At 39.5% G+C, this 26379-nt stretch overlaps 1 protein-coding gene and 1 pseudogene across 5 annotated transcripts in view; one reads left to right on the forward strand and one right to left on the reverse strand.

Moving 5' to 3' along the window:
* The window catches only part of FRMPD4 (FERM and PDZ domain containing 4), a 750657-nt gene that overhangs the window by 419973 nt on the left and 304305 nt on the right, over nucleotides 1-26379 (reverse strand). The window lies entirely within an intron of this gene.
* LOC308494472 (nuclear autoantigenic sperm protein-like) lies at nucleotides 1844-11596 on the forward strand (annotated as a pseudogene). The gene is made up of 2 exons: nucleotides 1844-1938; nucleotides 10647-11596. The product of its transcript is annotated as a nuclear autoantigenic sperm protein-like (transcript).

The raw sequence follows: 26379 nt of genomic DNA on the forward strand, positions 1-26379 counted from the left end.
GTTTTTGTTACTTACAAGGAACAATAGGTGATAAAGAAGATGGTTTTTTATGCGGGGGGGTTGGTAGAGAAGGAAGAGTATCACTCGGAACAGTTGGAGAGCACCTCGAAAGCCTCTCTCAATATTCCAAAATACCTTGAACATCTCACTAAAATCTAAGAGATCTGTAGAACATGCCTATTTTGTTATATTAAGCTGTCTGACCTTGTTCACATTACATAATCTCCCTAAGTTTCAATTTCCTCTTCCATAACCTCATCTACTAGGAAAAAATGCTGTTAAGTCTCAAAAACTACCATGAAACAAAAAGTAAAACTATAGATGGTTTCTTATTTTTCACTGCTTAGACATTGAGTTTAACAAACTCCTCCTTTAAAATGCAGATATACTGGTCTGAGTTCAGTCCATGAGCAATTCACACACTAGAGTGAACCACTTTAAACAGGTGACACATCACACTCTTCTGTCATGAGGGTCATGCCTTATGGGGGAGATCGATGATTTGAGAGCATGGGTACTCCAGAGAAGGGCATTTGGGGATGGGATACTAGAGTGATGACTTCAGGATTCCAGAAGGTAGCATGAAACACCCAGACACTGGGGGAAGGAATCGGCTAGAGCACAAGTTCCCATCCCAAGGGATTTTGCTCCCATCCTCCAGGGGACATACGACAATGTCTAGAGACTTTTTTGGTTGTCGTAACTGAGGAGGGGATGCTACTGACATCTGGTAGAGAGAAGCCAGGAATGCTGTTAAACACCATACAATGAACAGGACAGTCCCCACAACAAAGAGCTATCCTGTCCTAAATGTCAAAAGTGCTAAGTTGAGAATACCTTCTCTGGAGATTAGAAAGCTGGGGAAAGACAGTGAGGCAAGCAAATTGAAGACAAAATTCACCTAGTCTGTGAATCCCCTTAAGATTCCAGTTGGCACTGACTACTGGTCCATTAGACCAAAAAATCTTCTCCTAAGCCTATGAGTTGCCAACTAGTTTTAAATCATAGATTTAGGTTGACAGAAATCTGCTTTCCGAATTTAACTTGTTTTTAAATTAAAAGAACCCCATCTGTTTGGTAGGTGGAATGATACTCTATGGCCATCTTATTAATGGAAAGTGAGACCATAATTTTAGGGTGTCCATGAAAGATTATACTACAATGTGCTAAAAAATGCTAAACATGTTCAGGAATCTCGTGCAATGTGTATCTCCCTTTATCTGCACTATCTCTCATCAGTAGAAAAAAAAAAAAGAATAGAAATTACCATAAGAATTACGCAAAGAAAAAATATGGCTTATTTCCTATGACTCTAAGTGGTTTAACAGCATTATCAGAGAACGTGAAAACTATATCCTTAAAAATAACCTCACACTCCACTTTCAAGTATTGAACACCAAAAAGTCCAGATAAATTAACTGGCTCATCCTTGAATTCACAGTGGCTTCACAGGAGGTCACTGGTATGCTGGACCATCAATGAAGAAATGATGCAAAGGGCTGAATAATCGTGCAAAGTATCTTGTGCTAAGAGCACAGGAATATAATTTTTACATATCAGAAAATGGAGGGAAACTGAAACTCTTTCATTTCAGTCAAGTGACTGCATTGTGATGCGATGTGACCCATGACTGATTTTAACACAGCAGCAATCAGACTATGAAGCTTCTTTTCAGAACCCCCATGGGTACCACGGTTCAGTAATTCTGAGGAAATGAATCACAAGAAGCAGTGGTGAGCTGTCAAAACATCTGTTTGCAAAGCCCAAGGGGGCTTCCATGGCTGGATCACAAGGCACAGAGACCGTATGTCAGTGCAGGCAACTCTGTGGCAATCCATCCGCAATGACTGTATTTGGACATCCTCTACGGGCTGAGCCAAGGTACCCGGGGAAAGGAAAGATGACTGAGAGCGAACGTAAAATGGAAAAAGAGACCCAGTGGGTTATGTCAATTTCCATTAGTGTGCACGGTGAGCACACAGTAAATACCTGCAGGTTGGCAAAGTACCTGATGGCATTTCTCAGCCCTTGGGACCTCCTTCCCTTGATAGGTTTATGGGCTGAATGAGCCTGAGAGAGGGCCACACAGTTCTCTTGCGAGGAAAGAATGTCAGAGCCAGATTGAAGGGTGGTTCAAGCAGGCAACTGTCTCCTTCTGCCCACAGTGCCTTTATGTAAATGAGACACCCCTCTTCCGGACAGGCCGACCTTCAAAATTTGCAGCTCTGGGCAAGAACGCATATGGAGGCACACATAGACACATCTAAATATGCAAAAGCTCCAAATTGAGCTAATAATCTGTTCAATCAAATAATATTCCAATTAAATCAAATCAGTTTCAAATTTAGGAATTTTAGATTCCTCAGAGTCCCCCTTCCCCCACAATGTGGAATGGAGGAGCTAGCGCCCAGAGGTGCTGCAGCCCACCTCTCTTCCCAACTCATACTCAGGCCTACTGGACAGCTTGAGAATCTCAGCTCTGTCCACTTCCCCTTTGCAAACAGACTCACCTGGCCACCTTTGCTGAGGCTACCCTTAGGAGCCTGCAAGTAGGCTCAGGACTGTTGGGTAAAGAATTCCAGGGTCCCAGGTACCCAGCGCTTGGTCTAGGACAGAAGCTGGTTAATTTTTGCTATAAAGAGGCAATCTTTGAGTAAATATTTTAGGCTTTATAGGCCATATGTCTGCCACCGCTATTCAACTCTGCTGTTATTGCACAGAAATAGTCACAGATCACGTGTAAGTGAATGAGTGTGACTATGTTCCAAACAAAACCTTTGTTTGCCAACAGCAGGGATGACCACAGGCCATTGTTTGCTGGTGCCAGGTTTAGAAGACACGAGGATATGGGCTCAAGAGCACATATCCCCTTTGGTCCTGCAAATACCCTGACCCATGGGAAGAGAAATGCCTGGAGGGCACCCAACATGGACCTTCTAGAACCGTTCAGTACAAGTGCCACCAGCCATATGTGGCAACAGAATATGTGAAATACGGTGACTGGTCCAAATTGAGATGTGCTCTCTGTGCAAAATACCCACAAGATTTCAAAGATTTAGTACAAAAAATGCAAAATATCTCACTAATTTTATATTTTTTAGATATTAAAATGAGATATTTGTGGTAAAATGTTCTTAAAATTAATTCTACCCGATTTTTAAACATTTCCAACGTTGTTACAAGAAAATTTCAATTTACACATATGTTTACACCTGTGTCTCATAAGTGTGGATGGCAATATATTTCTACTGGGCAGCACTGCTCTGGGTGTGAACCCCCTTTGTTGCTGGTCCCAAGACTGCACTGCTGCCGTGTCCAGAGTGAGAAGGCAGAACTAGACTGGACTGCAGCCCCATGCTTATGTCACCTGCTCTGCCCTGGTCTGACAACAAAATGAAGTTTGTTGTCACAGGGGTGTGGAGTGAACAGCTCCCTGATAAATCAGAACGAGAGCACCAGTCCACTTAGTTGTCCAAAGGGGTACACACTTGTCCCTTGGGTCCCCGAAGGGAGGTGGAACTACCCTTCTCCCAGCCAAGGGGATTACACAGGGAAACTCACTGAGCTGGAGGACCAGACTCTGACTGACAGCCAACCCACCTAATCACATGCAGCTACTGGGTATCTTCCTTTCTTTGAAGGAAGGAATGCAGCATGTAAAAGCAAACAAACAGAAACAGAGAACAAGTGCCCTAGAACATGGACAGCTGTTTCTGCCTGCTGCCCACTCTGGTATCAGGAATCAATGGCCACATAGCTACTGGAATAAATGCTTGTCTTGACCTTCACCTACCCACACAGTTTTGGAGAATAGCTTTCATGAACAGAATAACCTAGGTGCATTTCCTCCAGCTGAAGAACCTTTAGTATGCCATATAGTGAAAAGAAAATCTCCCACTTTGGAATAAAAACAGCCACATACAGGTGTCCCTGAGTCTTCCTTCCAAATTATTTGGTATGCTAACAACCAGTAAGACGTTTGTACCCCAAATTTGCTAACCAAACTGAAAGTCTGCACACCTATGCATGCAGATGCACGAACGTGTTCATCTAACAGTAAATAATTTGGTCATTTTGGGTATATATGCTTTGTGTCATGCGGAAATCTACTGTGGGTTGTTAGAGTATTTGGGGGATATTTGAGGGAAATCATTTGGAGTTTTGGGATGAGTTGGGAATGCATTATTTTTTCTTTTTAAATTAAAGTAATAATACACTCTTTGTATCAAAACTCACCACCCAATATGTTTTTCAGAAGAGGTTGGTATTGAATAAAAGCAGAGAGAACCATTAATTTCATTAGAAATGAGATGATCATTTATTTTATTAGAAATGTCCAGGTGATTTGAATAGCGGATTAGCCATGTGGGTCAGTACAATCTTCTTAATTACAAACTGAAAATACTAATTCCTTTGAAATATAAATACGTTCACCTTGTACTTCAGTCAGAATCCCCGGGTCAGGTAACAATGGTGAAGCACCTACTGAAAGGTTAAATGAACTGTGAGAGGAGGCCATTGAGTGCCAGACAAATCCTGGCAATTTCTTTTTTGTCTATTGGCTGGCTTCCACTGAGCAATTCTGAGTCACCCTTCAGATGTCTTACACTCACTCACCGGAGTAGCAGCTCCAGTCAGGAGTCAGGTTCCCTCTGATAACAATAGAAAGATAGCTTTGTGCAAGATTTGGAAGTGTGGTTTCACTGCAAAATATCAAATGTCGGGGTTTGGCAGAATCGCTTTCATACGCACAGGTTACAAAGCTGAAAATGACAAACAAGGTACATTTGCTGCTTGTGTGTGGGACAGAGGCTGCCCTGGCACCTCTATGGTGGTGCTTTTCCGGGACTGTGGTTATGCCAGAAATAAAGATGACAGGACTTTGCTGGGCAGTGGGAAGGTTGGGCTAGAGCAGTGGTTCTCAACCCTGGCGTGTGCACTGGATTCACCCGGAAAGCTTAAAAACAATACGCCACCTGGGACTTATCTTCAGAGATTCCAGTGTAATTGGTCTAGGGTACAATCTGGGGATTGGAATCGTTGGAAAGCTCCCCAGGTTGATTCTACTGTGTAGCATTACGAGGATACTGTTCAATGAAAGTGCAATAAATCATGACTACCTTGACAACCTTTTGATGCATGGCCACAGTCTGCCCAAAGGGAAGGACCTGGAAACTCAGTCACTAGGATCAGGTACCTAGGGGCTTAAGCTTTGCCCATAACTGGAACATCGGCGGTGGTCCACAGTCACTCAGCCTAGAAGGATCATCTAACTCAGGGTTTCTCAATCCTGGCACTACCAGACTGCAATTTTAGACCGGATCATTCCTTGTGGTGGGGGCCGTCCTGGGCACTGTGGGATGTTTAGCAGCGTCCCTGGCCTCCACCCACTACATACCAATAGGATCACCCCACCCCCTAGTCAAGACACCCAAAATGTCTCCAGGGACAAAACTACTCCCAGTTCAGAACCATTAACCTTGATGGAATCTACATATAGCATAGGACCCCTTCACTTCAGACACCAGAGGCCTCAGAAGTAATCACAAGAGGGCAGGAGTCAGAATAAAAAGAGGCCCTCCCCAAAGCGTCGGAATATTTATATGGAGTGCTCTGAAGATCTTGGGTCCTGTTGAGGGGGAGCGAGGGGAGGTATGGGCCAAGGTGCTTGCAGGAGGCCGAAACATCTGCAGTAGCACATCTGGTCTGAACAAAGTCCACTCTGCAATGGCCTGAAACTATAAATTACCCAAAGGAACTGGAAGTTAAATGAGTAATTTGACATGCTCGGAGGCCTCTGTCTAGGTAGTACAGAGATGCTGGTTTACATGGAGCTCCACCTCCAACTTTTCATGTAACTGTACCTATTCCAGGGCCCTCTGAGGATTCTCATAGATGGCACAAAAGTGACCCACTTGGACAAGAGCTGAGTCAGTCCTGTTCCAATTCGAGATCAAAACAGATAAATCTCCCCAATGTAATAAATCACATACAATTTTGGTTCACTGCCTTTGGTGCACTGCTAAATGTTTGTAATTACTCTTATTGCCAGCTTTTTAAAAGTTATTCCTAATGTTAGAAAATTCCCAGGAACCTAAAGAAAATCAGGGATCCTATTGGGTTTTATTATGAAAGTCTTCCCTGTCGAAATATTAAAATCTCTAATTGCTGTATTCATATTGTCTCTTGCTTCTGTCTTAAGAGAGAAATCTAGCTATCACAATATTTGAATTTATAGGAGTTTCTACTCTCACATGAAATTTATACTCCAATGAAACATTACCCTTTGGGAAGGTGCCCATTTCATAATAACTCACAAACATCAGCAGGTACAACCAGACCAAAAAAAAAAAAAGATGACAGGATACAGAAAAATAAAACATTGCTTTGATCAATATTTCAAACACCTATGGCATGACTAGTTCAGTAAGTATACAAATGAGTCTGTCAAACCCAGCTCCATTATTGGACACCCCTGCTGTTCTCATCACATTGTTCATCTTGATCTAAAACAAAAAATCTAATAACAAAAAACAACTTATCTTTCATTTTGTGATATGCAAATTGAGGAAATAAAGAGTGATGATCTGAACTAATGACAGTGTGGGGAGGGGGAATAAAGAGCTCGTGCATTTATGGAACTTACAATCATGTGACGTCAGGGTTGAGGACACGGCTCAAGGGTGAGCATCCAAAAATTTATCCAAAAATAAACTTTCCGACTAACATGGTAGACTGACTAGTATCTGTGCTCTCTCATCCACAGCACTTTGCTAGACTGCACTGACTAGCTCCCCCTACAGGTACTGGGGACACATGCTTGCATTCTGGCCAACTGTGTTGGCAGTGCCACGTATTAGCCTGGCCCTGAAACCTGTGACATCCACCAGGTTCATTCCCTCTTCCCCCTCCAGTGGGTACTACAACACCCTAGAAGATGGTCAGCCCCTAGACCAGGGGTTGCCAAACGTTTCCCTGAAAGGGGCAGGTAGAAAAAATATTTAGACTTTGCAGGCCATAATAGTCTCTGTCACAACCTTTCAAACCTACCCTTATAGCACAAAAGCAGCCACAGACAATAAGTAAACAAATGAGTATGGCTGTATTTCAGTAAAACTTTGGATGGTAGACACAGAAATTTGAATTGCATATAATTTTCCTGAGTCACTAAATATTATTCTTTTTATTATTTTTAAATCATTCAAACATTGGGAAAATGTAAAAACCATACTTTGCCCACAGGCCATAGTTTGGCCCCCTGGACTGAAAGATGCTAAGTCCCTCCTCCCCACACCTCCTACCCTACCAACCCCTGCGTTGGACAATGACAAAAGTAAGAAATACGTTTAATTGTGTTAAGTCTCTGAGTGTGCTTCAGCAGTTGGAATACTCGAATACGTAAGCAATTGCAGAATCTTGACCATCGTGAAAAAAAGGGAGATCATATAAACTGTTTCAGAAATAAAGGGTTTCCTTGGAAAAACACTAATGCTCCCATCTGAGTCCTTGTGACGAGCTTCAGCATCCAGATTTTCGTGAACTTAAAGATTTATTTACAATTTTTAAGCAAGCAGAATTTCATGTTTTCCTCCCCTTGCTCTTTTTAACATTTGTCAAGGATAATCTGATGGGAAAACTCCCTGAGTGTTTTGGAGACAAACCCTGCCAGTCACCGATTTCAAAATGACAGATACCTGAGGACAGAAATGGTACTTGCCTCAAAGAAAGAAGGTACAATTTCACTCTAGGCAATGGCCTTGATTCCAACTTGATGTGATGAACTGATCGCATGTAACTGATATACAATGACATATACTAATAACTCATTTTCTTATCTGCAGATAGAATCACGAGTCCATTTCATGTAATATACAAAATACTCTACTTAAATCATTATTATTCCACATCTACAAAATACTTCAAACAGATACTGTAATTAAGCCCCTAGCATTCCCAATTTTACAGACGTTATAATTGCATGTAAGGACAGTAAAAGTGCAAAGAAAGGATTAATTAATCAATTTGAAGATTTGAAGATTATTATATTTTATTATCTTAGAGCATCCACATACTTTTTTAAAGAGGAATTCTTTTTAAAAATAAACTTTAATGACTTTTTTATTATACTGAATTTTTAAACATGTAAACTTTATATTTGAGATGTAAAGAGATATGAAACTAAATCAATATGATAAAGTACAAATGTATCATGATTGAATAATAATTACACTTATTAGTTACGTATTGTGACAGATAATAGTGACCCTTAACCTTTTTTAGAAAAATTTTATCAACAGTTTATAGCAGGATATAGATCACTTTCTTAAAGGGCTAATCTTGTACTGCCAGGGATGGAAAATTTTTGTGTGTTTTTCTTGGTAAAGGGACAAATAATAAATAGTTTGGACTTTCTGGGTCATTCTATCTCTGTGGCAATTATTCACCTCTGCAGTTGCAGTGTATAGGCAGCCATAGACAATGTGTAAATGAATGTCTGTGCCAGTAATCCAATAAAACTTTATTTGCAAAAACAGACCCCTGCCCTAACTGTAGTTTGTCACCTGTTGTAGTGTTTCCCAGTGGTAACCTAAATGTCCTTCAATAGATGACTGGATAAAGGAGATGTGGTACATATACACAAAGGAATACTACTCTGCCGTAAGAAAAGATGAAATACCGTGTTTCCCCGAAAATAAGACCTAGCCGGACAATCAGCCATAATGCGTCTTTTGGAGCAAAAATTAATATAAGACCCGGTCCTATATTATATTATATTATATTATATTATATTATATTATATTATAAAGCCCCGATCTTATATTATAGTAAAATAAGACTGGGTCTTATATTAATTTTTGATCCAAAAGATGCATTAGACCTGATTGTCCTGCTAGGGCTCATTTTTGGGGAAACACAGTAGTGCCATTTGCGACAACATGGATGGGTCTTGAGATTATTATGCTGAGCTAAATAAGTTAGCCAGAAAAAGTCAAGAACCATATGACTTCACTCATATGTGAGATATAAAACTGAAAGCAAAAAAGGAATAAGACAAATAAAGAAACAAAAACTGATAGGCACAGACAATAGTTTAGTGGTTACCAGAGGGTAAGGGGGGAAGGGAAAAAAGAGGGTGAAGGGGGTCAGATATACGGTGAACTGACTCTGGGTGGTGAATACACAATGTGATATATAGATGATGTGTTATAGAATTGTACACTTGAAACCTATGTAATTTTACCAACCATTGTCACTCCAAGAAATTTTAATTTAAAAAAGTAGTTTCCTCACCTCTTAAAACATTGGTATTTAGGAAGGAAATTCTAAGGACTATCATTATTAAGAATATATTCCAAATATAATAATTATGAATATAAGTTGGACTATAAGGGTAAACCTTACTTTCTTTACCAGTTTCTGGAAATGGTCGGTCAAGCTAAACCCCTTTCCAAAAATGGACTTTCAAAAAGATTTATATATAAATGCGGATTTTTTTTTTGTTACTGATTTTAGTTTTAAGATTAAATTAAGTATCCATTCAACTATCAATTTACAGGAAATTCAAAGAACAAAGAAAACTGTTAAGTCCTACCATGAAACTGAAATCAGCCAAGTCCAGACTGTGTAGAAATTCTACAGAATAAATGACTCAGGCTCTTCAGAAAACACATTGTAAGAGAAAGAGAGAGAGAGAGAGAGGGAGGAACCTATAGATTAAAAGACACTTAAAAGACACATCAATCACCTGCAATGTGTAGGCCTTATATGGATTCTAATTTACACAAACAAATTACAAAACAATATATTTTGGACAACTGTAAATTTGAACACTAAATGCACAGTTGATATTAAATAATCATTGTTAATATTTAGGTGCAATTAAAAAAACATGAGGCTTATTGAGAATCAACTAGATCTGGGTAAATAAAAACCTTTGGAGCAAATGCCAAGAAGAAAGTGGTAGGAGGAAATGTTTTAATAAAGAATTTTCCAGAAATCCTCAGGAGTAATATCTAAATATAGTGCTTCTTTATAAATTTGTGGTCAAGAAGGAAAGTCATATAATGCAAAAGTAAATAAATATGTTGATACCAAGAATGAAATAGAATTTAATTGGCAAGTAAATATGGTAGATGTTTGTTCAAATGCTTAAAGCACTAATAAAACACATGAAGTCTGATTGCCAACATGAAATCTGGTATGAAATCATCTTTTTCTGGCAGACATTTCATTCATGACTAGGATAAATTGAGCATGTCTGAACACGCCAAATCATCTATTTTCTGATACAGCTGTAAAATAAATATGAAAAAAGAACAGTTGCTCTAAAATTTAGCTATATACATTATAAAAATGATGCAAAAATGTATTTCTTACAAATAAGGACAAACTTTAAAAATAATTTTTAGGGGGTGGCCAGTTAGCTCAGTTGGTTAGAGCGTGGTACTAATAATACCAAGGTGGCCGGTTCGATCCCTGCATGGGCCACTGTGAGCTACGCCCTCCTTAAAAATAATAATAATAATAATTTTTATTCTATTAAACACAGTCTGTTACCATCACAGGACAGTTTATGCATAAGAAATATCCTCATATGCGCTAACTTTAGGAAATAAATTTAAACCCTTGTGTTTTTGTGTGTGTAGAATAAGGTTTCTCACTGAGGGCTCAGAAGAGGAGGATAAAGAAAATGACAAGGCTGAAGAAACACCCAATGATTCAGTTCTTGAAAACAAGTCTCTTCAAGAAAATGAAGAAGAGGAGATTGGAAATTTAGAGCTTGCCTGGGATATGCTGGATTTAGCGAAGATCGTTTTTAAAAGGCAAGAAACAAAAGAAGCTCAGCTTTATGCTGCACAGGCACATGTTAAACTTGGAGAAGTTAGTGTTGAATCTGAGAATTACGTCCAAGCTTTGGAGGAGTGCCAGGCTCGCCTAAATCTCCAAGAGCAGTATCTGGAAGCCCATGATGGTCTCCTTGCAGAGACCCACTAGCAGCTGGGCTTGGCCCATGGGTATGGCTCTCAGCATGATGACGCTGTGGCACAGGTCAGCAAAGCTATTGAAGTCATTGAGAAGAGAATGGCTGTACTAAATGAGCAGATGAAGGAGGCTGAAGGCTCAACTACTGAATATGAAAAAGAAATTGAGGAGCGAAAGGAACTGCTACCTGAAATTCGAGAGAGGATAGAAGATGCAAAAGAGTCCCAGTGTAGTGGGAATGTAGCCGAATTGGCCCTGAAGACAACTCTGGTAAAGAGCTCTACTTCAGGTTTCACTTCTAGGGGAGGAGGCACTTGTCTCCATGATTGCCAGTAGAAGGCAAACAGATGGTGCTTCCTCATCAAATTGTGTGACTGACATTTCCCACCTTGTCAGAAATAAGAGGAAACCAGAGGAAGAGAGCCCCCGGAAAGATGATGCAAAGAAAGCCAAACAAGAACTGGAGGGGAATAGAGGTAGTGGGGATGCAGTCTCCGGAGGAGATGAAGTTTCGGAAAACATGGAGGAGTAGGCTGAGAATCGGGCTGAAAGCCAGGCAGCAGTGGAGGGGACAGCGGAGTCTGGTGCTGTAGTTGAAAGCCCGGCATGTTAAGAGGGTGCAGAGCCTTCCTCCCAAGGGAAAGTATTTTGTATATAATGTATTTTTTCACTTTTGGGGGATTATTTTTGTACAACTTCAATAAAGATTGTAAGCAAAGAAAAAAAAAAGAATAAGGTTTCTCAACCTTGGCATTATTGATATTTGGGGCAGGATAATTGTTTGTTGTGGGCTCTGTCCTGTGAATTGCAGGATGGTTAATACCATTCCTAGCCTTTCCTCTCTACATGCCAACAGCAGCACCCTAGCCAGTTGTGACAACCCAAAAATGTCTCCAGAAATGGCCCAGTGTCCCCTGGAGACAAAATCACCCCCAGTGGAGAATGACTAGCATAGATCAATTACTGTCTTCAATTCCAAAAGAAATTACTATCCATCAACACTGCAATATGTTAGGACCTACAGGCTTACACAAACCAGTGATAGTTCCCAAGTCATGAATATGGCAGGATATTGGCTTTCAGATTTCTAATTTATACCTAAGCTTGTTGTCAAGCATTCTTTCTGATCAGACTCTTAGAGCATATTTAATTTGGGATTTCAGGCTCCAGTGGTACCAATCAAAGGAAAACAAAAGTCCCTTAAATATGTGGATTGATCTTTCCCAAATATTCCAATGATTTACAGAAAAACATGCGACAGCAATACAAGGGCAGAGTCTCAAGTGCATTTCAAGAAAAAAAAACCCATAAACTGCTCAAGAAGGTGACTGAAAACACTATTCGCTCAGGATTCATGACTTAAATTTAAAGCATGTATTTCTACTTTTCAAACAAAATAATTTTTTTCATTGTAAATTTTTCATTTACATAGAAAATTTTCACAGAGAAATATAAAAGACATTTGTGAGGGTTTTCTTTTTCTTTTTGCCTAATTTCCAAATGTAGAAATTAGTTTTAAATTATTACCTAGTCTTTCATTTCTACTTTTAAAAAACTTAGTTTCTTCCTTAAGTTTCTTATTATATTTTTGTATCATGATTATAAAAGTTACACATTTCGGTTGCAAATACGTGGACGTCTGTTTGAGCATTCTTTGGACTTTAAAGATATTAATATCTTTACGTCCACGTATCCGCAACTGAAATGTGTAACTTTTTAAAAATAAAGATACTTTTAAAATATCTTTACTGAATATACAGTTTTTGATAAATATGTACACACCTACTCTTATTCACTGCTTTTCTAATGCCATAATTTTTCTTTTTGTTTGTCTCTTTCTGATAAAAAGTCATGTTCTTTCTATGATCCTATTCTTAATTTCAAATATATGCGCTGACAAATGGCTAGATAAAATATAATACTGGATAAAAAGTACAATAATGAATGCTAGATATAAAACACCATACTGAAATCTAAGTACTGCCTTTTAATCTTATAAAGCAGCTAACTAGAACTAATTACTTCATTAGTTATGTGTGCCAAAAAACCTAAATTTTTCCCCATTTTTTTCTGATATTGAGCATGCATGAATTTTGAAAAAATTCAAAAAAAATTTAGTTATCTAATGGTGAACCAAAAATCACGTTGTCCTGCAAGAAAAAAATAAAACTACCCCAAATCATCAGTAACTTTGGCCTCTTTATTGGTATGATCATACAGAATTTGGAAGACCTCTCTTCCCACAAGAAAGGCATGGGGAAAGACAACTACTATTAACTACAATTAAATTTAAGATTGTAAAAGGAGAGAACATTTCATCCTCTCCTCATTGCTTTATTCCTATTTGTCCTTGAGGTTGGCCCATTTAATTTCATGCTCAAAGCCATCACCATCCATATCTTCCTAGAAGGGATGTATAACACTCTGCACACCTGGGCTCTCGATGGTTACTATTTGATGAGCTCACTGAATTCCATCCTCTGATGCTACACCCTCTTCCCAGCTCCCATAAGGCCAGGACAACATTGGTAGATGGGAGGGCCATATGAGGGTATGAAATGAACCCATAAAAAACCCACCCTATGTGTTAATAAGCCTGGTATTTAGTAGAGTTAGCACGCAAAGTGAATACTGAATGGATGAACGAAAGAACGAATAATAAACAAACAAAAATCAAAATCAGATACCACCAGGACAAGTTGTTCTATTGATGATGGTTGAAGAGTAGAGATGAATTCCCGGGAGTTGGATTAAAACTAAATTTAGAGGCTGTTTTAACTCCCGTTTCTATCTCCTCCCCAGCAGTGTTCAATCCCTTAACAAGCCATCAGCATGTTTCCTTTTTTCCCCAACTTCGCAAACAGTAACACTACTGCACCATTGCTTTGTCTGATTTTCGAACACCCAATCCCACTGCTCCTAAAGTACTATATACATATATGTGTACATATATATGTACAGATATATTTGCATTTTAAATGAAAGCAAATTTATTTTAACTTTGTTTTGGATAGTTTTCGATATCCTGGAGTTGGCTGGCAACTTTGCGGGAGGCTGCACATCAGAGCAGCCAGAAATGCAGTAGGAGAAAACCAAGAGTGCCGCTCATTATAATGATCTCTCAGTGGTTTCCATGCACCTCTGCTCAAGCCAGAGCAAAGGCAATGATCTGCTGGATAACTTGTCCTTGACACTGGGTCATCTCTCGCCTTCAGGATTGACTAACTCCCTTTGTAATTAATCTGTATTTCGGTAGCTCTAATGAAAGTTTTATATTATAAAATGCCATCACAGCAATCTATCCTTAGCATAGCACTCACACTGTGTTACTCTCAACACAGACACAGACACACACACATACACACTCACACACACTCACACTCAGCCTGACTATTAAAAGGAAGCCCTCTGCTCACCTCAGCTGGCTGTCACAGTCTACCAGTCCGTTCATTCCTGCTCATGCTAATTCTTTTGCTAAACCCCATAGGGCCATTTACAAACTTAAAGAAGGGAAGTATACCAAGTGCAGCAGCCAGCTAAGAAATAAATTAGCCAATTGTTTCAGTTCCTGGTGGATTATGCAGAAGGAAAACGCAGAAGATACCTCCTTGAAGGAGGCAATTTAATTCACCAAATATTGGAACAGTTGCTGTGTCCAAACATCTTTTTAAACCATATGGTAATACAAAATGAACAGAGCACAAATCCTGCCTTCAAGAAGTTTCCCTGCCTTGTTTACAGGGCCCACAACAGTCTGCCTCCACTCCCAATCTACCCCGATGTCACTGACTGCCTCCCATGGAAGCTTCAGTTAGACCACACTGCTTTCCAGCTGCAAGCCATCACCTACCTGTACACGTTTGACGTGGACTTCCCATTCAGCAACTGCCCTGCTCATTCCAGCTCATCACAGTGACCTTTGTATCTCGGAGTCCTAAACCGCAGTAGAGTTAATTAATGGTTTTTGAAAGAATGGAAGAAAACCATCTCATGGTGGTCATGGTTAGGGCTAATGTTATAAAAATGAAGACCATGAAAGCAACTAATTTAATAAAATCACTATTGTGAGGGGGGGGAAATGAAGACCAAATAAGAGAGTTCTTGAAAGTTCCTGATTCAAACTTAGCTCCCCAAATATGTAGGGTTGCCAGATAAAATATAGGACACCCAATTTAATTTGCATTTCAGACAAACAATGATTTTTTTTTTTTTTTGTTTTTTAGTATAAGTATAACCCAAATAGTGCATGGGACATAGTCCTACTAAAAAAAATAAATCAATAAAAAGTAATTCATTGTTTACCTGAAATGCAAATTTAACTGGGCATCTTGTATTTTTATTTGTTAAATCTGGTAACCTTACAAATATACTACTTTGAGATTCCTTTGGGTTAAAATATCTCACTTTTGAATTAAAAAGAATCCCTAGAAGGCCCATACCTTCATGTCAAATATTTTAAACAGTCCCCACTCAGCATTCATGGCCTCAGAAAATTGGATTAGTGAACAGGGGAGAAGTCTGGAGAGTGGGCAAATTTAGAGCTTGAAGCATCTGTATCTTTCGTATTGGGTAAGACTACATAGAATTTATGATTATAGAACACATATGGAAACTAAACATGGGCCACCAAAAGTTAAGAAAAGAAATAGGAGAGGCCAGGAAACAATGAGGAATTTCAATGGGGTTCCTGATGGCAGCTGGGGTGCTGCTGAATATTATTTCTGGGTTTTCATTGACTCCCCGCAGCATGGATTACTGCATTACTTCTTTCAGAAGAAAACCTGCACTTATTCTCACACAGTATTTGAATGGCCTTTGCACTTGCTTATACTTCCTACTATACCCTCAGCTCCCTAAAGCCAAGGCATCTTTGATTTATTCTTGTGTCCCAGACCCAGCTCCTCCCTGATTACATGGTAGGTAAGCATAAATATTTGCTCCCCCTTGTGGTTGACTGTGTTGGTATGTCCGGATTTAACTGAAAGGCTGTAAAACTCAGCATAATCTAGCTCACAGATCATTCCAACATTGTTCCCTCCCTGCCAGAATCCCACCCAACCCAGGTGTTTGCCAATCTAACCTCTTTAGGTAAGGCCAGTATGTTCCACTGAGTCCCAAATAAAGCATCAGGGAGAAGGTGAGAGAAGTAGAAAGAATACAAAACATGACAGATGTTCTACTCCCATGTAGCCTTTTCCAGTGGGTTCTATTCCCCACATTTTTCTCTCTTCTTTGACTTAGGCTGGTTCTTATGGGTGACCATACGTCCCTCTTTGCTTGGGACAATTCTGGTTTATTTCTGTTGTTCCAAAATGATTATCAATATCCGCATCCTCCATCCTCAGTTTCACTTTCAGTTCCCTGGTTTGGGTGGTCATGCCACTCATAGAACACTCAAGAACTCATTTTAAATAGAGAGGTGGCATGAAACTACCCAACAGAGTACACAAATATTTGTCCTCAGAATGGCCATGATAAAGACATTCACCCCAGTTAATCAGTGCTTCTCTTCTGCTCTGCTCAAGAGCTAGAAACTAGAATAGCAGACTCTTATAGTGGGAATTACTGGACTTTTGAATCTCTTCTGTTGGTTCCCAATCATGACGAAAAGACTAGCTGCACATAAGAATCACATAGGCTCTGGGAGTTTTCAAAAACATGCAAAATCACAGGACAGTGGTACCTCGGTTTTCTAACGTAATCCATTCTGGAAGACTGTTCGAGTTCTGAAACGTTCGAAAACCGAGGCACAGTTTCCCCATAGAAAGCAATGCAAAATGGATGAATCCGTTCCAGACCTTTAAAATCAACCCCTAAAACTGCAAATTTAGCATGAATTTTACTACCTAATGATACATACCATACATCTATAAAATTTACGGCGTTCGTAAACCGAAATATTCGTCAATGGAGACGTTTGAAAACCAAAGTACTACTGTACTCCCCCTCCCTAGGAGGTTCTTATCTAGCGAATCTGGGTTGGGCCAAGAAATCTGTGTTTTTTTAAAGTTCACCCAAGTGAGCCTTCTGTACAAGTATCTGGCAACTACTCATCTGATGTAATCACCTCACATCTGGTTGTAAGCAGCTAGATATTTATAAGTTGAGCCACGTGGGGCCTTGTGTGTAAGCCTGAGCCTGGCAGGCTGTTCAATGCTTCGTTGGAGCACAGGAAAAAAGGAACTGCTAAGCTAAGAGGAAACTATCGGAGGAATAAGCAAGCCATGTGCTAATTGCTTTACAAGCCCTGCATCATTTAATCCTTTACAATGAGAAGTCTAACACTAAGTTAATCAATTTGCTCGAAGTTATACATCCAATGGAGGCACTCAGATCAAGCCAACTTCAGAGCCTGAATATACCCACTGTCCTCTCTATATACAAAGGAACATTTGCCATTAGAAATATTTTTAATGGTTCCTTGTAGTTAGGACTAAAAACAAAACAAAACAAAACGAAAACAGAGGAAACGTGAATGGTTGAAAATTGTTGATTCAGCAGTTCTACGCAGATGACTAGAAGTGACTAGAAATGATAGTTAAATAACAGGAAGCAAATAGAAAAGAAAAACTCCTTAGTTCATGTCTTGAATTCCACATTCACATGTGGGACTGTCCCTGGGGCAGGTCAGCCCCATTGAAACCATAACCTCCGACCAGCCTATCTCACCATTCTTGTTAGTCCTCCTTTTCATGACTTTGAGGCCCCATATCTTGATTTTAAAAGGTTCAATTCATTGTGTGGGGTACAATGGGTGGAGGGGGATGGCTAGGTCTGACTTCCATGACTTGTTAGATTTGGCTCAAAAATAAGATGGAGGTCCTGTGACATAACATTGACAAGCCTCTTGCTTATATGCCCAAAGGTGGGCTCAATAACTTGGTCTCCATTTGCCATTGCTCAGCCCCTTATACAATTTATGTACAGGATGGCTGGCATAATCATTGTTGGAGACTTGAATGTCAGGAGGGCAATGGCACTGCTGCAAGTTTACTCACAGCCAATCCAGTAGGAAAGGATCACTGCCCCATGAGCCACTTCTCAAGTGATAACTATGTGAATCTGAGAGGAAAACAGCTGGTCAGATTCATCTGCAGATGTAATTTAATCCTACTGAATTGCAGTGTATGGGACAGAGCCAATGGGCCAAGGGTAACCTTTGGGTAAAACAGGTGGAAGCAGGAGGAGGGAGGCATGGAAGAGCCTATGGAACAACAGTAGTTAGAAAGAGAGAAAAAGGACTTGGATCATAAATTTTCAGTGGAAGGCAAAGGATACATTTAAGGGGAGTCAAGAGAATTGATTGCAGCAGAAAGGTCTAGAAAAATGAGGACTGAAGGATATTATTGAATTTTGCAAAATGTTTTTTTTTGTGACCTTCGTGAGAGGTGCTACAGTACAATAGCAGGATGTAGGGTAACTGCAGAGAATTAAGGAAGAATCAAAGAGTAGAGAAATGAAACCAGCTGGCATAGACAATATGTTCCAGGATTTGGGTAAAGAAGTGAAGGAGAGAGCAATGTTGGTAGCTCAAGGACGAGCAGAGTAAGAGCAAGACCTTTCCAAGATGGGTGAGATCAATGTATAACTGATACCTAGAGGAAAGATCAGTGAAGAGAGAGAAAGCAAAGATGAAGCTGAAGAATAGGGCAATGGAATGGAAAATAAAACCATTCAATTAAGGATGAGGGAAAAACGAAATGTGTAGGGATAGGGGATTACAGGAGACAGACATAGAGCTCGGTCAAGGGGTAGCGTGGGGAGGATTTTCAATGTGCAGAAGGGAAGGAATGAAGGGCAAGAAATGAACACATCAAGATCATGTTATATGCCAGAAAATATACTGGGTCCTTCATAGCTGGCATTTCATTTAAAACACCTAACATCCTATGACAAAAGTATATTGCTCTTTGGAAAAAAGAGAACTGAGGATCATAGATATTAAGTGAATTTCTATGGTGGACCCAGGATTAAAACACAAACCTCACTGATCTCCCTGACTTGACTCCATGATGAAATAAAAAAAAGGAAAGAGATGTTCCAGGGGTGAGGGAGGGGGGAATTTTGTCCACATCACAATTTCGGCCACTGTGAATTTTATCCCAATATTCAATGTGGCTATGTGATAATTCCTGCCAGAGTACCTCCTACCAATTCTACCAACTTTGTCTTACCTCGCTTGTCATTTTGTAAGAGATAACTGCAAAAGGAGCACCTGTCATGTATAAAATTTGATATAAGTTCTCTGCAAACAAAAGATAAAGTAAATTATGTTCCACTTCATATCATGAAAAACACCCAATAAATCCTCCAACTGATTCAGCCTTCTACAGATGAGAACAAGGGTGCTCTCCAATTCTTAACTGCATCCTTAATATTTCACCTGGCAACAAAGACAAAGTAATAAAAACCCCACGTGGACCCAAGAAGAAGACATTCTAATCCAATGGTCACCAACCTGTGTCCTATACTGTGATGGAATTCAGTCATTTGGCTGTGTGTAAGCAAGTTTTAATATTCCATAAATCCAATGAAATTTGGGGATCTAACCTCAGCGAAGCTACTCAAGCTCTATGAAATGCCAAGCATGTTTGCCTTTCACCAGAATCATATCAACTCTATGTGGAAACTATGGCATATGAAAAGCTTGGATGAACTACTGTCATGTAAGAAATTCTAGATCATGTCTGGTACGCTAGACCTTCTTACTAGTGAATACAATGCAGTGCCAGGATTGAAAGAGTTCGAGTTTGTAACTGACCTTAAATATGAGCAACGAGTGAAACAATGGTATCACTGAAGAGCTTCTAAAGAATCTGAAAGTTTCTTGTATTATGTATTAGTACATTAATTGTGACGTCACTGATGTCATGACATTATGGTACAACATTTTCCACAATGTGCTCTTCCAAACATTAGTTCCATGGAGATTTTCATGAATGCTATGCAAAAATAAGAATCTGTGATCAGGTGGGTTTAGCAAATGATGGTTTAGACAAAGTTTAAGAGCATCTTAAAGGGCAGGACGATGAAGAGTCTTTCATATGTTAAAGTATAAATCACCAAAGGGGTGGGATGATATCAGCATTTACAAGACATTTTTGGCCAAAGGTGTTTTCTTGTGTAGGCTATCTGAAGGACATCCAGGGGTTCCCCAAAACACACTTTAGGAGCACTGAAATGGACAAATGATAATTACATATCACTGAGAAAATCTGGATGAGAAACAGAAAATTAGTGGATATTGGTAAATCGATTTGATTGTCTCTCACTACCTCACCATTATTTATTTTTTCTTACCAAATTTCCACTTCTATATACAAACACCTACCCACCATCGGAATTTTAAATCAGAAGTGGTGAAAGCCATTATCAAATATAACCAATGTTCTGTTGGATCTCACCATCCTCAACTATTGGGGAGTCCACAGTTCTTTATGCAGCTGCCTCCAATGACTTCTAGGAGCCCTAAACAAGTACCTCGAGGCTCCGGAATAACCCTGTAAGCCTCTATGCCATATCCACCATGTAATCCATACATGCCTACACATTTGCACGGAAGTTCCTCCTCTGTGCCTCCAGGAAGGGCCATGAGGTAGCTGCATCCCACGGGGTTCCACTGATGAACCACCAGGCGTCCCTGATGCCACCACCAGACATCAGCAGCTCCAGAATCAGCACGAGACCAGTGCCATCAAATAATTACACACTGTCCTTGAAATGCCATTTGTCTTGGAACTTGTCAATGTGTCATACGTACTCTCTTTCCTTTATTGCTACATTGTGTTGCACAGGACATCAAAGCCATGTTTCTTTGCATCCTTCCCTATCTTTCAACACAAAGGTTGCTTTCAGATTTTACTGTCAGAAGTCGACTCTCCATGGATCTCTCCTATCTCTACACATCCTTGCAGCAGAGGCTCTGATGCCCTTTGTCCGGGACTAACTTTTCCTGAACAAAAGACGTTTGTATGAAAAATAGACTTTTAAGATCTAGTCCCTCTCTTCCTCCCAAGCAGAGGGCAGGTTTGCTTGTAGCACAGAAAGACAAAGATAGTGCCATCCTTTGGAGCAAATGGTGTAGCTGATGACTGCCCATTATAAGAGAATCAGGTTGTCTAAGCTCAGGGTTCCATTCCTGTAATGGAAACCACTGCATACCTGGCATTCTTCCAGTCCTCCTCTTGTTGCCCTGTGAAAACTGGCACTCAGGGAATTGATCCAAGTGCTTATACTGTGGGTCTGCTTTGCTGTAATAAACTGTCTTTGACACAGGTATCGTGTCTTCTGTCAGCATCCATGAAATTGTGACAGGCTGCATTGTTAACTTTCAGTTAAGGCAGAAAGATCTCAGACCCTTCACAGATCTTGACATTTATATTTAGGGACCTATTCATTGGAATTCAGATCTAAATACAGATTATGGGAACTAAACCAGAAAAAAATCTAAGTGGCATTCATCACTTTACTCTTAAGTGCCAGTCCTCAAGATCACTGAGACTTTGACACTAAGCCAAGTTTGTCTTTAGAATGAATCTCCCCCATACCCTTGAAGTCCTGTTTCCTAGGAGTAAAACAAACAAACAAACAAAACAAAACAACAAATGGCTGACACCTCCTGAGTTTTTGTGCCAGGCACCAACTTTTTCCTTTAATGCTCACAACCACCCTAGGAGGTAGTTCCCATCGTTCCAACCCAGACAGGCTGGTGCCATAAGTGATGCAATACACCCACCACCCGACATGGTCTCCAGGACTGCACACCACTTAGGCCCAAGCAGGTTTACTCTTCACGCGTGATTCCTCTCACTTAACTGGTAGTATCCCTTACTGTTCATGCCTGTAAAAGAGAACTTGTTTGTAAAATGCTATGGATTGCTAGAAAACTCCTTCTGGGAGAGAGTGAGGCTCTTCCTTGTCCAAATGCCTTCAGGTTACACTACTCCAGAGAATTCCACCCCTTGAAATGTTTGCCATCACAAACTTCCATCTGATGTGTGGATTTCTGCTGTTCCAGTTTCAGTTAAGCTGTGGAAATCAGAAAGGAGAAATGCAGGAAAGACTTTCCATTTCTGCCTAAATTATATCAGGTGTTTGGAACATTCAGAACCTGTAGAGAAAGTTACTATTGATGAAGCGTTAGCTTCAGTCTGTTATGTAAAGTGCCATCAGGACGGCCATCTATCTTTCCTTAGTTTTGGTTAAACAACTGGGGACCAATGTCTGATGAATGCTGACACAGTTCTGCCCTCATCTTGTGTACCATAATCATTCCTCCTATTTCCTCTTCCCTAGGGTACATTAGTGCTCACTTACACACATGACTCTGCTGTTAATAAAAAAGATTTACGTTCAAGTAAGATTTTATTCCTTCCATCAAATGTTTACTTAAGGAGGCTTTCTTACATAAAGTACTACCCTTTCTCAGTGCACAAGCAGATTTATCTTTTTGAACTCATTTCCTATCTTTCCATACTTCAAATCTTTGTCATGAGGATTTCATTTAGTGCAGGAATTTTGACATAGCATATTGTTTGTTTCATACATAGGATTTTTAAGAAAGGAGAAGTGTTAGGCCATTACTATTAGAGGCTTAGAAATTGGCACAGGTCCTTCTCAAGATGTAGAGAAAGAAGGGTTTATTCAGGGGCTGGCCCGGTGGCTCAGGCGGTTAGAGCTCCATGCTCCTAACTCCGAAGGCTGTCAGTTCGATTCCCACATGGGCCAGTGGGCTCTCAACCACAAGGTTGCCGGTTCAATTCCTTGAGTCCCCCAAGGGATGGTGGGCAGCGCCCCCTACAACTAAGATTGAACACGGCACCTTGAGCTGAGCTGCCACTGAGCTCCCAGATGGCTCAGTTGGTTGGAAAGTGTCCTCTCAACCAACCACAAGGTTGCTGGGTCAATTCCCCAAGTCCCGCAAGGGATGGTGGGCTGCGCCCCCTGCAACTAGCAACAGCAACTAGACCTGGAGCTGAGCTGCGCCTTCCACAACTAAGACTGAAAGGACAACTTGAAGCTGAATGGCACCCTCCACAACTAAGATTGAAAAGGACAACTTGACTTGGAGAAAAGTCCTGGAAGTACACACTATTCCTCAATAAAATAATAATAATAATTTAAAAAAAATTTGCACATAGCCACCTCCTTAATTCCTGATTCTCTTAAAAAAAAAAAAAAAAAAGAACGGTTTATTCAAAGACTATCTTTGGTACAACAGGCCTTGTACAAATTGGAAATGGACATTTCCTATAGAAAACAAAGAGATGGTACATATTAAAACCCATGAAACAAGTTATATCCTTTATCCCAGGAATATCATTCACAGGTATTCATTGTAGGAAAGAAATTCTACGTAAGAAAACTAACAATTGTCTGAAGAGAGGAGCACACTTAAAGATTGGTCTCAAGGAGCACATAATCGGAGCCAAACTAAACGTCAAACAAAAGGTATGTGTAGTGCCCACTTACCAACAGAGACTTCTGGAAAAAGATCAGAAGGAAACAAAAGGAAGGTAACTACATTGTTGTCAGAATGGGAGGAAAGCAGCATATAATGCTTGTCTTAAATCTCTACATTGCAAAACTATTTTAGCAGCATTATAAAAGTAAATATTTTACCTGAAATCCTCCCTCTTCTTCCTACCTTTCTAAATTCTATTCGTTTAAAATACCCAAGTTAACTTCCACTTTTACCACATCACTTTGAGCTTTACTTTTTTTTTTTTTTTGACTCTATATCAACTTCCTAACCAGTAGTTCTCAAGTCAAGTAGGGGCAATTCTGTACCCCAAACAACACTTGGCAATGTCTGGGGACATTTTGGGTTGTCATGACACGGGTATGCTACTTGTATATGCTAGACAGAAGTCAGAGATGGCGCTAAACATCCTACAATACAGAGCACAGCCCACCCACGGCCAAGTATGATCCAAAATGCCAAGAGTACCCAAAACCCTGCACGAAACCATAAAATTGTGTAATGTTTTAAAAATGTTTGCAAAATAAATGAAGGAAAATGAGCAAAAATTTTGAAAAGACACTTAACCAAAGAAGATATGCAAATGGAAAATAAGCATCTGAAAAGACGCTCAGCATCATTAGTCATCAGGGAAATGGAAAATTACACAATGAAAAACCACTTCATACCCACAAGAATGGCCACAATCAAAGACAGATAATGAGAATCCTCAAGGACACTGAGAAACCGGAACTCTCAGACACAACTGGTAGAAATGTAAAATGGGAGCCACTTTGGAAAAGTTTGCCAGTTTCTTAAAACATTAAACATATAATTTCTATATGACCTAACAATTCCACTTCTATTTATTTACTGACAATAAATATAAATGTATGTCTACACAAAGACTTCATGACCATGTAAATAGCAACTTTATTTGTAATAGTTAATCACTGGAAAGAACCGAAATGCCCAGTATCTGGTGAATGAATAAACAAAATATGGTACATCCCCACAATACAATAATACCAAGCAATAAAAAGGAACAAACCACTTCTATGTGAAACAACACAGCTGACCATCAAGTGTTTAATGAATAAGCTTAGGGTTTACACAAAAATTAGAAAGATAACTACCAGTTTCAAATGTGAGAGCTATGGCTAAGAAAGAAAAGTGGAAAATTCATATTCTGTTCTAAACAAAGACCCATCTAGTGCACACCTGGACATTCTTCAGGAGCCCAGAACCCGCAAGGATTAATGCTCATTCCTATGAAATTGAATTGGTGCTCAGGGCATGTTTGAAAATTAAATTTTCCTTAGAAGTTTACATTCTTTCCATCTTGTTCTAAATTACCAGCCATCTACAACTCCATATAAAAGCATTCAAGGAATCATTACTATAAATATGTAGTGATTTGGGAGTGAATTTAGTTTCTAAAGAAAAAGGAAAAAGAATAATTAAGTTAGAAAGCATGCACGTTTTTACTTAATCTGCCATACTCACAGAAAAGCATAGAAAGTATCATTATTCGGACCATGAGATTACATTCTAGGTTATAATCTTAACTGCAATGGAGAAAATATTATACGTTAACCGAAATTATTCATTTCCTGGGAACAAAGAAAGACTTGTTTTCCCATTACTCCTTGCAGTTAGATTGGAATCCAAGTCAATGGAATGCAGTGGAAGACAGATAAGCTACTTCTAAAGCTGAGCTCAAAAAAATCCTGCATATTAGTGACACTGGGGATGGGGATGGCTAAAAATTGAGAAAGGACGCACAAGGTTTTTTTTATATGTTATGTTTCTTGATCTGGGTGCTGATTTTAACAGTGTGCTCAGTTGTAAAAAATCATTAAGCTACACACTCATAATTGTGCATATCTTTGTATGTTTGTTATAATTCAATAAAAAGCTGATCAGGTATGATTTTACATCCCTCCTCCCCTGCTATGGACACTTTGGACCCACATGTTTCTGATGACAGAGTTGTAAGTTAGAAGCAGTCCCTGTAGAATACCAATACAGTAGTACCTTGGTTTTCGAAAGTGTCCATTGACGAACATTTTGGTTTACGAACGCCGTAAACCCAGAAGTAAATGTTTCTGCTTTCGAACATTCCTCGGAAGTGGAATATGTCACGCAGCTTCCCCTGAGTGCAAGATCCTGAGGCCTAGCTGTGGGCTGTTTTCAAACGTTTCAGAACTCGAACAGTCTTCCGGAATGGATTACGTTTGAAAGCCGAGGTACCACTGTAATGGGGTTGGTTGCTACTGCAGCATAGCCTAATAATGCTAACAACACCTTCTTTGTAATAGTTTGCCTCAATAGAGGGCATGGTACCAAGAAATTACTAATAATGCTTGTACTAGCAACCTTCAGGATCCAACTATAAAACCTTAAGACAGTATATTTTTAGCCATACTACGTGTGCCATCACATCAGAAGCATCTAGGATGTTTGATTAAAATACGGATATTCTACCACAGAATTTATAGGAAGGATAAACGGGAAGCTGATTTTTTAATGAGTTCCCCAGGTGATTCTTATACATACAAAAATTTGACAATAATTATAGAGCGATGACAAAAGTCACAATAGCTGACAAATACTAAACTCTAATCCTAAGGATATTAAAAATACAGAGGTTTAAATGAGTCACGGGCATGTAATATACAGCATTGGGAATAGTCAATAATATCGTAATAACTATATATGCTGCCAGATCGGTCCTAGACTTATTGTGATGATCACACTGTTAAGTTGTATAAATGTCTCATCACTATGTTGTACACCTGAAATTAATATCATATTGTATGTCAATTATAATTTAAATTTTTTTTAATTAAAATAAAATAAAAATACAGAGGTTTACCCTTTGTCTCAGTGCATTAAGGCATGATAGTCTGCTGTTCATTATAGAATCATAGGGG

The sequence above is a fragment of the Rhinolophus hipposideros genome, assembly GCF_964194185.1.
Source record: "Rhinolophus hipposideros genome assembly, chromosome: X".
Lineage (NCBI taxonomy): Eukaryota > Metazoa > Chordata > Mammalia > Chiroptera > Rhinolophidae > Rhinolophus > Rhinolophus hipposideros.